The 14309-nt window shown below is 42.9% G+C and overlaps 1 protein-coding gene across 1 annotated transcript in view; it reads left to right on the top strand.

The window, feature by feature from the left end:
* il16 (interleukin 16) overlaps positions 1 to 14309 on the top strand; it is a 140537-nt gene that overhangs the window by 29158 nt on the left and 97070 nt on the right. The window lies entirely within an intron of this gene.

Raw genomic sequence — 14309 nt, 5'->3', positions numbered from 1 at the left:
AAAGTATGTCCTGGGAGCTGCAAGAAAGAATTGTTTGCAATAAGTGACACTGTTGGAGACTGGAAATTGTCAATGTATAGATCAATAAAATAAAACTGGTGTTGGAAACAGTTGGTTGGTCAGGGACCACCCCTGGAGAAACAAACCCATGCCTTCAAGTCGATGACCTTTCTTTGATGTACTCCCCAGTGTTTTGTTCTTGTTCCCTGACTTGACCATAGTGAGTCAGCTGAGAGTGATAACTGTGGGAAGCCCCATGAACTGGAGCTTCTCAACAGAAACCATTCGTCATGGATATTTCAAAAACACTGTCTGGTTCATGTAATCACTTCACTGTGAATTTGAAATCTTCTTTTGTTTTTTCCGTAGTCTCAGATGTAATGCCTTAATTTACTGAAATGCCGAAGCACTGGCCAAAGTGAAAGCATTTTAAATTATTTGAGTTTTAATAAAATCTGCTTTTTCCAATACCATTTGTTGTGTTTAGTTTTAACCTATAAGGTTGAATTTTACAGAGGGCATGTACTCAGTACCCCTTCACCCCAAGGAAATATCAGTCCCAAGCTGACTGATGGGTGCAATGGTACAGAGATAATGTCACTGGATAACAAGTATGGCCTCATGCTGCAGTGTATCACTTTTCTGGCTCTGTGACTGGTAATCCAGAATCCCAGGTTAATGGGGACATGGGTCTGAATCTCACCAACACAGATAGTTTGAAGTGAATTCAATAAAAAGCTGCTCTAAGATGACCACGTAACCACTGTTGATTGTCATGAAAATCCATCTGGCTCATTAATGTCCTTCAGGGAAGGAAATCTGCTGTCTTTACTTGGTTTGGCGTACATAGGACTCCAGGCCAACAACTGCCCTCTGGGTAATTAGGGCTGGGCAATAACTGAAGGCCTAGCCCATGATACCCCACCATAATGGAAAGGAAATGCCACTGTGTAGCCATACCATGTTCCTGCCAGTCTCAGCGTGATAGATGGTTGACTTCTGCTCCTCACTACACAGACATCCAGCCCCTTGAGAGCTGCCGGTTAATTTGATCGACAGAACTCAGAAGTGGGTAATGCCAAATCTGCCAGGAGATTCCCGGATGAAGGGGATGGCCACCAGATAGAGGAATATTCAGGGTTTTGGACAGAAACAGGTCAAGGAGCTAAGGGAAGGAGACAAAAGAGTTGCATGGGGTGTCACAAAGAAGGGAGCAGCACGGTGGCTCAGTGGTTAGCACAGCTGCCTCACAGTGCCAGGGATCTGGGTTCAATTCCAGTCTCGTGCAACTGTCTGTGTGGAGTTTGCACATTCCCCCCGTGCCTTCATGGATTTCCTTTGGTTTCCTCCCACAATCCAAAGGTGTGCAGGTCAGGTGAATTGGTCATGCTAAATTGCCCATAGTGTTCAGGGATGTGTAGATTAGGTGCATTAGTCAGGGGTAAATGTAGAGGAATTGGTCTGGGTGGGTTATTTTTCAGAGGGTCAGTGTTGTTAGGCCAAATGGAGGGAATCTGTGATTCTATGAAGTGTGACATCAGTAATATCTTGTGGAGGTAGGAGCATGAGATTCTGCCAACCCCGAAATGACGTACAGGATTTAGGCAGCTAGGCGGTAAATTAATGAGCGTGCCGAAAGATAGTAATCTTTGGGTAATTCCTTGCACCATGTTCTAATGAGTGTAGAATTAGGAGGATTAAGTAGACAATTGTGTAGCTGGAAAAGGTGTAGAAGGGAGAGTGATAGATTCCAGGGAACAATTGAGACCAGTTCTGGGGATTTAAAATTTCTTTCCACCTTTTCAAATCCCTCCATGACCCCGCCTCTCCCAATCTCTAAATCAACTCCAGCCCCACAATTGAGATTTTGCATTTGTTGTAGCTCTACTGGTCCTCAGAAATTAAAAATAAACGGACATTTAGATTTAAAAGTTTCAAGTCATTCATTACAAGCCTGATGGTTGGATAGATCATTGCCGAGCTACATTGCAGCTGTAACTGTGGCACATGGACGTTATTCTTCTAAATATTAATTCCTAGTTCTTTACAAATAACAGAATATCACAAGACTCCCTAATGAGTCACCTGAGCATCCTCAATTTTAAGCACTCTGCCTTTAGTTCTGACATTCCAAGCTCTGAATATCCTCTTTAATCCTTTCAGTCTCTCCACCTCACTTTCCTTCTTTTAGATCTTGTTTATAAGCAACAATTTAAACCAAACTTTGACCAGATGTAACAACTCCTTCTGTGGCTCGGTGTCAAATTTTATTCTGTAACATCTCAGGATGTTTAATAAGTTAGGATACTTCATAAACATCAGTTGTTGTTGCCTTAAAGCCATTTGTGGGAAAGTACTTTGTGCTCAAAAGACCTGGGCTGTGGAAAATCTCCTCTCTTTCTTCAATTAGGGATTGTTTTCAATCCAGGCCTTGTTTACAATTCACAAAAGAGCAAAAACAGTCTTTCACTGTTTAGTCTCTCAAAGCTTTTCATAATTTTGAAATGTTTATTAGTTCCCCTCTGGCTGAATGAGAACACTTCCAACTTATTCAACCTTTCAGATGCCAAGAGGGTCAACAGGACCTCACCACTGACAGTGACAGCCAGGTTTCACTCGGCTGCAGATGGCGATTGTGTCCCTTCAAGCCCAAAATGTGTGAACGAGGATAGCCACCTTTCCAGTCTAACTAGAGTATCATGTTGATTAAAGAATACAGAGCTTATTGCATTACTGCAACTATTTATTGATTTATGTAAACATGATGTGCATAATAATAATAGAAACAACTGAGAGCACACTTGCCTCAGGTCTGTTTCCTGGAATGACTTCTTTACTCCAATAACCATTACAGACCCACACCCAACACACTGCTCCAAAAACAGTCACTGTGAGTCCTCACTGCTTGGGAATAGGTTCAGTGGGGAGCCCATTCACCATTCAGGAGGGGTTCTAGACAATGTTTGTGGGGTGTCATTTTCTTATTCATTCATGAGAGGTGGCTATTGCTGACTGGCTAGCATTTATTGCTCATCCCTAATTACCTTTGAGAAAGTGAAGAACTGCTTTTTGAACAATTGCAGCCCACATGCTGTGAGTAGACACACAATGCCATTAGGGAAGGACACTGAAGGAATGGCAATATATTTCCAAGTCGGGATGGAGATTGGCTTGGAGAAGAACTTGCAGATGGTGGTGCTCCCATGTATCTGCTGCCCTTGTCCTTTTAGATGGAAGTGGTAATGGTTTTGGAAGGTGCTGTCCAAGGAGTCTGAGTGAACCTCTGCAGTGCATATTGTAGATAGAACTCACTGCTGCCACCAACCATCGGTGGTGAAAGGGCTGAAAACTTCTGGATGCAGTATCAATCAAGCAGGCTACTTTGACTTGGATGGTGTCAAGCTTCTTGAATGTTGTTGGAGCTGCATCCATCCAGGCAAGTTGTCCAATACACTCCTGACCTGTGCCTTGAAGATGGCAGCCAGGTTTAGGGGAGTTATGAGGTGAGTTAATGCTGCTGGACTCCTAGCCTCTGAACTGCTATTGTAGATGTTGTATTTATATGGCTAGTTCAGGTTGGTTTCAGGTCAATGGTAGCTCCCAAGATGTTGATTGTGGGAGATTCAGTGTTATAATGCCTTTGAGTATCGTCATTCCACAATAGAGAGATGGTTAGACTCTTGAGTCTTTATTAACCCATTATTTATTTCAATCATCTTAATTATATACATTACAATTCCTCACAAGGGGTTGCTCATTCTCGAGCATCTCACCATGCAGTCACAACAACGTCAATGACAGGTTCCCATGTTCATTCTTGGGAGTTAATCCTTTACTCTACAACCATGGTCCTTCGGCATTTCAACTCTGGGAGTAGTGTTCATTGATTTAAGGTGAGGCTCCTGTCCTTAGCTGGGAACCAGCCCAGGATTAAGATAGGTCTAGGGTCAATCTGGAGGACACCAGCGAGAGCGAGTGAGAGGGATTGCACTTGTAGCAGTGGACAGAACAACCAATGAGGCCTGGAAAAGAATTCCCATCCCTCCCTGACTCCAGGGGCTTCCCACATGATAAGGGATTCCCCCACCACCTGTAAAATAATGATTAGGACAGGATGAGACAATCAAGTAACCATGATTGATCATATAAGGGCTTTAATGGGCCCAGAAACCTAATTCTCCACAATCTTCCTCCAACTTTGATGAATTAATAGTTGGGCCATACAATAGTATTTATGAGCACTTCCCTTCCACAACTTCTAAAGCCTCTGACAGGTAGCATTAATGTCTGTGCCTCAGGTGAGTGCATTTTCAGTTGTCTGGCCCCAAGCTCTGGAATGCTCCACTTTAAAGTTTTCTTTCTCTCCATGTACACCTTTCCCTTCAAACCCCTCGGATCTGTTTTGACTGGCCTTTAGTCACCTGATTGAATGACTTCTTTGCCCCATCCTTGATTGTTGTGGTTCTGTTCGCCGAGCTGGGAATTTGTGTTGCAGATGTTTCGTTCCCTGTCTAGGTGACATCCTCAGTGCTTGGGAGCCTCCTGTGAAGCGCTACAAATCTTCTCCCAAACTTTGAATTCTCCTTGATATTGCTGATGTGAAATGTGAGAGGTGACTCTACCATGAGGGGTATGGTGCTATGTAAATACAAAAACCAGGTTTTTGTAGGACCTGATGAATGGTGAAAATTGACACATTTTGCAAATATTTGTACGGTTCTTCCAGGGAGAGGTGCTGTGAGCCCAGGCTGCGGTGTTTCTATTTGTAACTGTCCTCATTCAGAGTGGAAGTATCTTCTGTCGTGGCTGAAATAGGACATTTGGCCTTTGATTAACGCGAGTATCACAGCAGTAATCAGAGATGAATTAATTAAAAGATCATCCAGTAAGGCTTTGTGGGTGGAGCTAAGAAATAAGAAGAGGATGGTGATGTTATTGGGGTTGTAATATAGGCCCCCAAATAGTCAACAGGAATTAGAGGAACAAATATGCGGGGAGACTGGTGTGACTTGCAGGAGCAATAGGGGGGTCATAGTGGGCATTTTAATTTTCCAAAAATAGACTGGGACTACTACCAGAGTGTTAAGAGCTTAGACAGGGTGGAATTTGTTAAGTGCGTTCAGGAAAGTTTCCTCAAGCAGTATAGAAAGGGTTCTACTCAGAATGGAGTAAAAAGTGAGGTCTGCAGATGCTGGAGATCAGAGCTGAAAATGTGTTGCTGGTTAAAGCACAGCAGGTCAGGCAGCATCCAAGGAACAGGAAATTCGACGTTTCGGGCCAGAGCCCTTCATCAGGAATGAGGAGAGGGTGCCAGGCAGTCTAAGATAAAAGGTAGGGAGGAGGGACTTGGGGGAGGGGCGATGGAGATGTGATAGGTGGAAGGAGGTCAAGGTGAGGGTGATCAGAGGAGATGACCTGGGGGGTGCAGTGAGAGAGAGACTCACTGAAATCCTTGTAGAGGGAGGAAGAGAGCTTCTGCAAGGAAGGCATCCTTGCAAGAGGATTCGAGTAGGTTAAAATCTTCGAGTAAAAAGTGAGGTGTGCAGATGCTGGAGATCAGAGCTGAAAATGTGTTGCTGGTTAAAGCACAGCAGGTCAGGCAGCATCCAAGGAACAGGAAATTCGACGTTTCGGGCCAGAGCCCTTCATCAGGAATGAGGAGAGGGTGCCAGGCAGTCTAAGATAAAAGGTAGGGAGGAGGGACTTGGGGGAGGGGCGATGGAGATGTGATAGGTGGAAGGAGGTCAAGGTGAGGGTGATCAGAGGAGATGACCTGGGGGGGTGCAGTGAGAGAGAGACTCAAGGTGAGGGTGATCAGAGGAGATGACCTGGGGGGTCAAGGTGAGGGTGATCAGCTCTGATCTCCAGCATCTGCAGACCTCACTTTTTACTCGAAGGTTTTAACCTACTGCGAATCCTCTTGCAAGGATGCCTTCCTTGAAGAAGCTCTCTTCCTCCCTCTACAAAGACCTCCTTCCACCTATCACATCTCCATCGCCCCTCCCCCAAGTCCCTCCTCCCTCCCTACCTTTTATCTTAGCCTGCCTGGCACCCTCTCCTCATTCCTGATGAAGGGCTCTGGCCCGAAACGTCAAATTTCCTGTTCCTTGGATGCTGCCTGACCTGCTGTGCTTTAACCAGCAACACATTTTCAGCTCTACTCAGAATGGAGCAAAACTCAACCTACTCTTGGGAAATAGGACAGGACAGGTGACTGAGGTGACAGTGGGGAACACTTTGGGACCAGTGACCATTGTTCTATTAATTTTAAAATAGTTATGGAGAGAGACAAAACGGTCCACAGGTTCAAGTTCTGAATTGGGGCTAGGTGAATATTAGACAGGAGCTTCCAGGCTTTGATTGGAGTAGTTTGTTTGCAGGCAAAGGGACTTCTGGCAAGTGGGAGGCCTGTAAAAATGAGATAGCTAGAGTTCAAAGTCTATGAGTTCCTGTGAGGGTGAAGGGCCAGGTTGGCCAGAATAGGGAACCCTGGATGACAAGAGATATTGAGACTTTGACCAGAAAAAATAGATGCTTAAGTACAGGCAGCTGGGATCAAGGGAAATCCTGGAGGTATACAGGGAATACATGAGTTTACTGAAGGAGGAAATCACGAGGGTGAAAAGGGGGCACGAGATAGCCTTGGCTGAGAAGATTAGGGTGAATTCAAAGAGGTTCTTTAAGTATATTAAAGGAAAAAGAATAACTAGAGAGATAATAGGACCTTACAAGGACGAGAGTGGACATGTGTAGAACCCGCAGGAGATGGGCGAGGTTGTCAAATGAATATTCTTCTCCGTGTTTATCATGGAGAAGGACATGGGAACTTGGGGAAGTTAGTGGTCATATCTTGGGGACAATCTATATCACAGAAGAGGAAATGTTTTATGTATTAGAATGTATGAAGTTGGATAAATCTCTTGGTATTGACCAGATATATCCAAGAACAGTGCAAGAGACTAAAGAAGAATTTGCGGGGTCCCTGGCTGACATTTTTGCATCATTGTTAGTCATGGGTAAGGTCCCATTAAAACTGGAGGGTAGCGAATGTTGTGCCCTTATTCAAGGAGGGCTGCAAAGAAAAACCTGGGAACTATAGACCAGTAAGCCTAACAGCTGTGGTGGGTAAGTTACTTGAGAAGATTCTGAGGGATGTACATGCACTTAGAAAGACAAGGTTTGATTAGGAGTAGTCAGCATGGCTTTGTGCGTGGGAGATCATGCCTCACAAATTTATTAGAGTTCTTTGATGAAGTAACCAGGAAGGTTGATGAAGGCAGGGTGGTAGATGTGGTCTATATGGGTTCCAGTAAGGCCTTTGATAAGGTTCCACATGGTAGGCTGCTCTGGAAGGTTAGATCACATGGAATCCAGGGGGATCTGGCAAATTGGATACTCAGTTGGCTTGATGGTAGGAAGCAGAGGGTAATAGTGGGAGCTGCTTGTCAGACTGGAGGCCTGTGACTAGTGGAGTGCCTCAGGGGTTGGTGCTGGGTCCATTACTGTTTGTTTTCTATATCAATGATTTGGATGAGAATGGTTAGTAAGTTTGCTGATGACACTAAAATAATTGGTATCATAGACAGTGAGGAATGTTATTAGTAATTGCAGCAGGACCTTGATCAGTTGGGGAAGTGGGTCAAGAAATAGCAAATGGAGTTCAATATAGATAAGGGTGCGGTCTTGTATTTTGGAAAGTCAAATCAAGGTAGGTGTTTCACGGTGAATGGTGGGGCCTGAGGGAATGCAGTGGAACCGAGGGACCTTGAAGTTCAGGTGTATGGTTCTCTGAAAGTGGAGTCCCAGGTAGACAGGGCAGTGAAGGAGGCTTTTGGCACACTGGCCTTCATCAGTCAGGGCATTGAGTATAGAAGTTGGGAATTTGTTATGCAGGTGTACAGGATGTTGGTGAGGCCATACTCGGAGTAGTGTGTTCAGTTGTGGTCACCTTGCTATAGGAAGGATGTTATTAAACTAGAAAGAGTGCAGAAGAAATTTACAAGGATGTTGCCAGGACTCATTGGTCTCAGTTATAGGAAGAGGTTGGACAAGCAAGGACATGTTTCTTTCGAGTGTAGGAGGCGGAGGGGGGACCTAAGAGAAGTGAATAAGATCATGAGAGCAAAGAAAGAGTGAATGCACTCAGTCTTTTTCCCAGGATTGGGTAATCGAGGACTAGAGGACATCAGTTTAAGGATAGAGGGGAAAGACTAAAAGGGAACCTGAGGGGCAACGTTTTTACACAGAGGGTGGTACGCATATGGAATGAACTCCCAGCGGAAGTGGTTGAGGTGGGTACATCAACAACATTTAAAAGACATTTGGACAAATACATGGATAGGAAAGGATTAGAAGGATATGGGCCAGCTGCAGGGAAATGGGGTTAGTGTTTGTGGTTATTTTTGGTCAGCTTGGACCAGGTTGGGCCAAAGGGCCTGTCTCTGTGCTGTAGGACTCTATGACTCGATGTCAAAATTCAATCTATCCTTGTGCATCATTCCACAGAGAAATCTGAATTCTTGGGGCAGTTAAATGTTCCACAAAACTGATGAGACTTCCATCCTTCTGGAGATGCTTCAGATGCAGGATACCAGCACATCTGAGCATGCAGCAGCAGGCGCGGTGAACGCAGCATTCTTGGCTGCTTCAGCTCCTGCTCTGCTGTTAAATGTAACACAGTATAGTTTTACCTCCTTCACGTTTATTCCAGGCTCTGGTCAGAGACAGAATGATCGTTCACGTGCACAGGGACATGAGTTCTTGATGTTCTCTTAATGATTCTTAATGAATTATATCGTGACTTTACAGGGAGGATAAGGCAACATACATATTGATTGGGTGCCTGTTACAATAGTAAAGATTAAGCCATCTGCTGTTACACAATGAATAACTGACTTCACATAAGAATACTTTTCAGCTTGTTAAACTGACCTTACAAACTGAATGCTTCCAATATTGTTAAATGGCTCTACATAATGAATGCATTTCCACCTTGTCAACTGATCATCCTTACCTCCAGCACCCCACTGTTAACTGTCAGTTCTTATCTGATCTGAGTCATGCTCAGCTGATCCTCTTGTTTCACAAAAACTCAAAACTTAACTCTTTCCCAACCTATTTATATACCCTATTTTCACTTCCATCATTGAGCATGCGGATATTTCTGGTGCCTCCTTCTCCTCTAGTGAGTTGTTTAATTGTCCACCACCATTCACAACTGTATGTGGCACAATTGCAGATCTTATGTCTGATCTGTTGGTCGCAGGATTGCTTAGCTCTGCCTAGGCTGCTTAGGCTGTTTGGCATGCAGGTAATCCTGCTTGGTGACTTCACCAAGTTGGCATCTCATTTTTAGATCTGCCTTCTGCTTGGTTTTAGGTCTGCAATCCCAAATTCTGCAGTGGTTCTCAGTTTAGGCACGAGTCTGCTTTTTTTTATTCTTTCTGCCAAAATGGACAACTTTCCAAGTGATGGGAGATGAACAGCTCAGGATAAGATATTCTAGATGATTCTAAATAATTTCAGATATCTTCATTTATATTGTTCACTCTTCTTTCAAATTTATGTTCCTTCAGCTGCATGTCTTCCTCCTTTCTTTACCAGTTCACTTTCATCTGACTTTTGATTGCTGTTTTTCAAACTCTGTTACTTGGTTAATTTTATGGTGACAAATCTCTTACTGGCTGCAGTGTGATAAACCAACCTCCTTAAACTGGACACAATTCTGTTCAAACCAACCAGACGAAAGGGAGGACTGCAGATGCTAGAGATTACAGTCGAGAGTGTGGCACTGAAAAAGCACAGCAGGTCAGGCGGCATTCGAGGAGCAGGAGAATCGATGTTTCAGGCAAAACCTGATGAAGGGCTTTTGCCCGAAACGTCGATTCTCCTGCTCCCTCAGATGCTGCCTGACCAGCTGTGCTTTTCCAGCAACACACAGTAGACAATTCTGTTCAAGTTATTTGAGAGTGTGAATGGACTCAATGTGAGAGGTGCTAAATGGCTGGATGTCGAGGGATTGAGATCAGTCTTTGTGGGGACTGGGAAGAGTTTCCCCACTATTTGAGGCAATCCAGCTCACAGGGAGATGTGTGGTTTTGTCTTGCAAAGTCTTTAACTGTGGGAAGTGAGGCTGGATTTAGCTTTGTTAATGTTTGCAACTACCATGGGTCTCATTTGGCAATCATGCTAACTTAGTCTAATCTAAATTAAATTCCCTCCATCTGTCCAGCTCCCTTTTTGGCTTAAAATGAAAGTTAGCTATGGTCTTCCCCATATAATAAACATTATTGTGCCTGACTCACATTGTACGAATGGACTTTTGAGCTGTGTGAGGTCAATGAATTAAATATTGGCAGAGATTAATTTTTGAGTTAAGTTTGCAACTCTACTTTATTCAGTTAAAAATCACACAACACCGGGTTATAGTCCAACAGGTTTAATTGGAAGCATACTAGCTTTCGGAGCGACGCTCCTTCATCAGGTGATAGTGGAGGGCTCAATCCTAACAGAATTTACAGCAAAAATGTAGGTGATAACATTTTTGAATGGATAGACAATTGGTCAGCTAATAGGAAGCAGGGGTAAGAATAAATGGGCTGTTTTCAGTTTGCAGGATGTCACAAGTGGTATTGACTTAGGAGTCATTGCTGGGGCCTCAACTCTTTACAATTGGTATTAATGAGTTGGGTGAAGGGATTGAAGGTTTGGTATCTAAGTTTGCTCATGACACCAAGATAGATAGAAAAGTGAGATGTGAAAAGGACATAAGAAGCTTACAAAGGGATATAGATAGGTTAAATGATGGGGCAACGGTCTGCAAATGGGGTACAATGTGGGAAAATGTGAAATTGTCCATGTTGGCTGAAAGAATAAAAAAGATGCATATTATCTAAATGGTGAGAGGTTAAAGAACTCTGAGATGCAGAGAGATCTGGATGTCCTAAAGCATGAATCACAAACGATAGCTTGCAAGAAGCTTAATCAGGAAAGCCAGTAGAATGGTAATGCAAGAGGAACTGAATGCAAGATTAAGGAAGTTACACTTGAGTTATACAGGGTATTGGTGAGATCGCATTGAAGTACTGTGTACAATAATCCTCAAGACACTTACAGAACGATGTTAATGCATTGAAAGCAGCTCAGGGGATGTTTACGAAACCAATGCCTGGAATGAGTGGATTGCGTTATGAGGAAAGGCTAAACACGCAAGGCCAATCACCCCTGGAGTTTAGAAGAGTCAGAGGTGACTTAATTGAAACATGTAAATCCCAAGGGAACTTGACAGGGTGAATATTGAAAAGATGTTTTATCTTGTGAGAGAATCTCAAACTAGGGGTCATAGTTGAAAAGTAAGGAGTCACCCATTTAAACAAAAGATAAGGTTTGTTTTCTCTCAGAAGGTTGAGAGTCTTTAGGATTCCCTTCGTCAAAAACAGAGAATGCAGAATCTTTAAATATTTTTAAGGCAAAGGTTGATAGGTTATTCTTCACCAAGTGGATGAGGGATTATTGGGAATGTGCAGGAATGTAGAGTTTAAGGTTAGAATCAGATCAGCCATGATCTAAATTAATGGTGGAACAGGCTTGAGTGGCAGACTCTTTTTTCACTGAGGGACCTAAGAACAAGGAGGCAAATGAAATGAGCAAAGGAAAAGAAACAAGAAAAGGGCATCAGAGCTCAGTGAAAGTGTTGTACTTAATGATGATTCCAGAAATCTGAAAAACGTTGCTGCTCCTCAAGCTTACACTGGGCTTCAGTGGAATAGAGCAGCAGAGCGAAGACAGGGATAACAGTGGCAGCATGCTGGAGAATTAAAAATAACAGGCTACACAATGCATTGGGCTGTGCTGTGTGCCATTTTTTCACAGCAGATATGCAACATACCTTTAAGGGACAATCGTGACACCATCTCCATACCATGCCATATTCCTTAAGGGAATAAAGCTCTCAACTCCATCTGACTGAGTTGCTTGCAGCATGACATGCTGAAGCGAAGCATGCTGAAACAAAACCAGAAATTGTTGGAAAAGCTCAGTGAGTATGGCAGCAACAGTGGAGAGAAATCAGAGTTAATGTTTCAGGTCCAGTGGCCCTTATTTCTGATTTACAGCATCTGCAGTTCTTTCAACTTTTGCTTTCAAAAGAATCCTGACTCAAGATTAAAAATCACACAACACCAGATTATAGTCCAACAGGTTTAATTGGAACCACTAGCTTTCGGAGCGACACTCCAATCACCTGAAGGAGCGTCGCTCCGAAAGCTAGTGTGCTTCTAATTAAACCTGTTGGACTATAACCTGGTGTTGTGTGATTTTTAACTTTTCAAACCCCAGTCCAACACCAGCATCTCCAAATCATGACTCAAGATTAGATAGGCTTGGATCGTAAAACATACAGACAACCAACAAATCAAGTTTATATGAGTGCAGATCTCTAACTTAACTTGACAGGAGGCAGATTTATCATCTCCCCACTTAAAGTTCAAACTCTATCAAGCTCTATCTCCTTGAAAAATATGAAAAAACAAACTTTCAGCCAGTGTTTCAACGTAAAAGTTAAGGTACATCAGTTAAAAGACAGGTTATAGGTTTAAAAGCAATACCTGCAGTTATAGAGCTTCCTATAGGCTTGAAACTAATATCAATAATTAAAGGATACTGTTAACTAACTACATTTCCCATCAGTTCAGAAAAAAATATTTTGAGGACTAAAATGTGATTTTCAAATCCAGAGAAGCCAGTTGGTTGGTTCTGCCATTTTGCTTCCGTCAGCTTGGCCCCAAGGTCGATGTGATGTAATCACTCCTTATTTGGTGCAAACTCCCTCTAGTACCAGAAACCTGCTACTTCAGGCCTTTGTCTTCAAAAGGCTACGCTCAGCAAGCCTTCTTAAATTGGCTTCCACCATGAAAATCAAAGTAAAAAAGAGGCAAAACAAGACTGAATAAATAACACAACAGCAAAGGAAGTTAAAAAAAAGGAACAAACAAGCTCTACAGTCTACACTAACAAAACAAAAACCACAGGCCTGCAACAAGGAATGTAAGGCAAGCATTTGATTATGGACTGGGCTATGAGTCAACTACAGCTTTGTAAGCAACTACAGTTTCACTTGACAGATCAAGTCAAAGTCTAACTTGCTATCAATAAGGGGGAGTTTGAATACGTCTGGACTTTCTGAAGACAATAAAAAAAGATTCAGAGAAGATCTGGAGAGTACTTGACAGCTCAAGGTGCAAATTAACAGGTTTTAACTCCTATCATATGGCGAGGACCCTAAGAGTCTATTGACAACTATGTTGCCAGATGCTGTAACAAAGGACATGAGTGATTTCTCTGAAAATGAACATGCAGAGAAGCTAATTCTCTATTCCAGTGAAAGTTTTCTGGAAAGGTTTTCTGGGTAAGTAAATAAGGACTATAACATCTATGCCTTGCTGGAAGATGGACCCCAGCATGAAGTCAGGGTGGCAAGCAAGTATCAATTACATGCCTGAAGTGCAGACTCAGCAATGTGCACTAAACCAGTGACATATGCCAGGGAAAATTTTGTGTTCCATCTACCCTGACATTTCAACATCTACAAAGCATGTCACAGCAAAAGCCATGCATCTGCAGAAAACCAAGTTTCAGAAACCAAGCTAGAGCCCAGAACAAAGCCTTAATGCCCACCCAGGTTCTCCAACTGGCAGCACGGAAACTCACACAAAGACATCAACAAACTGCACAGCAAACCTTTCAAAGGTGACTAGGCCTTTCGTGTTCTCAACCTCACTCACCACGTTGATGAACTAAGATGAGCAGATGTGTTTAAATTCAACAACATCATATTTAACCAAAAGACAGGTTGACACGCCCTGGACAACCAAAATTGGTACAGGAGCTAGTACCAACATTCTAAAGGATATACACCACAGGACACCTCCAAAAAACTGCCTCATTGCATCGAATGAATCCTTCATTCCACACAGTAGCACAATCACGCTAATATACACATTCAGCTTGAATTCCCAAATTCTCCTATCTCTCCAGGTGGGTACCTGATCACCAGACCAGGAGGAGTTGACAAACCTCTAAATTGTCATATTGACATTTGACTGATTAATCTTGTTAACTCTGTTTACATGTCTGCACAATTATTGTATGAATAACATGAGCCTATCCACAAAGACTGTGTTTGTGGTTTATTTTTCTTAGAAAAGGGGATGCTGCGTTACGTCTTGTAGCAGGTATGTGATATTCTTTAAAGGGACATTCTTATGATGTCACCAGTATATCTTACCATGTAACCTCACGGGATAAAGCTC

Source organism: Hemiscyllium ocellatum, chromosome 39 (assembly GCF_020745735.1).
Source record: "Hemiscyllium ocellatum isolate sHemOce1 chromosome 39, sHemOce1.pat.X.cur, whole genome shotgun sequence".
NCBI classification, from domain to species: domain Eukaryota; kingdom Metazoa; phylum Chordata; class Chondrichthyes; order Orectolobiformes; family Hemiscylliidae; genus Hemiscyllium; species Hemiscyllium ocellatum.
This window is presented reverse-complemented; position numbering and strand designations above follow the sequence as displayed.